This window comes from Zootoca vivipara, chromosome 11 (genome assembly GCF_965207765.1).
Source record: "Zootoca vivipara chromosome 11, rZooViv2.hap1.1, whole genome shotgun sequence".
Taxonomy (NCBI): domain Eukaryota; kingdom Metazoa; phylum Chordata; class Lepidosauria; order Squamata; family Lacertidae; genus Zootoca; species Zootoca vivipara.
Window position 1 is genome coordinate 14,178,177 of NC_142594.1, and position 1,199 is coordinate 14,179,375.

Here is a 1,199-nt window from a genome sequence, read left to right on the forward strand (position 1 = left end):
TGATGCTTGAAAATCAGTTATTTTGCGATCCCTTAAAGATATAATCTTGGGTTGTATTAGAGTAATGGACCATGTTCCCTGGCCAAGAGATAACTTACTTCCCTGTTGTTATGATAGACTCAGTCACCGTAACTCCTTGATCGCAGTGTGAAATTGATGCTGAGTATTGTCACCATTGAACAGTCCAGTTTACTTAAATCAGTAATGCAGAGCCTTGCTTTTATTTTAAGTGCATTTCTCAAGTTAAGGAGTTGCATAGTTAACGGAGAACTCTTGACGACTCTGTGGCGATCAGCAGTTGTACATTTACAGATGCTTCCCTAAATGCTGGCTAACCCAAAAATAGGTAGTGTGTTTTTGAACAAATATCATTTATTATGTTACACAAGGCACAATGTTTGACACTCCACATGACGGGTTATATCTACTTGTGTTTCTCCACTGATGGAAGGCTCTTTGATTCAGCAGAGGCTTCCTTGTTTGGATAGGAGGAGGTTTGTTGGGGCCCCCTGAAAAAAATTACTGTACCCTCTCTTGCAAAAAACAACAACAACAACACAGACACCATGGACACCTCTGTCCCCTTTAGCAATAGCTAAACAGCAGGTACAATATCCTAGTGCTGTAATGGAAGCCATTGTGTCCATGGGAATTACTGTTTTGAACAAGGCAGGTTGTCTGTCCTTCCTGGGAATGGGATCTAGGGAACCAGGGTTCAAATTATTTTTTTGCATACCACCCTCCATCTGTAGAGCTCAGGGAAGTTCACAACATAAAATGGCAATATAAAACCCACAAAATATATAATAAAATCAAGAACAGCAACAAACTGTTCCCCCCCCCCCGGGCAACGCATTTAAAAGGGCATCGGGTATCAATCAGCCCAAGGCCTGGTTGAAGAGGAACGTTTTTGCCTGGCGCCTAAAAATATATAATGGAGGCACCAGCTAAACCTCCCTGGGGAGAGCATTCCACAGATGGAGAGCTGCTACAGACAATCCCAACACTTGGCTGTTAGGTGAGACTGACTGGCCCATGTCACAATGAGGTTGTGAGGATAATATTAAAGAAAAGTAGGAGAGCCAGTGCTATTTTCTTTCTAGAAGAATAGGTGCCAGAACAAACAACGTTCTCTTATAACGTCAATGGTTCCCACCTGAGAGGTGCTGGAACTGAATTCCAGTGAGATGTGGCTGAAA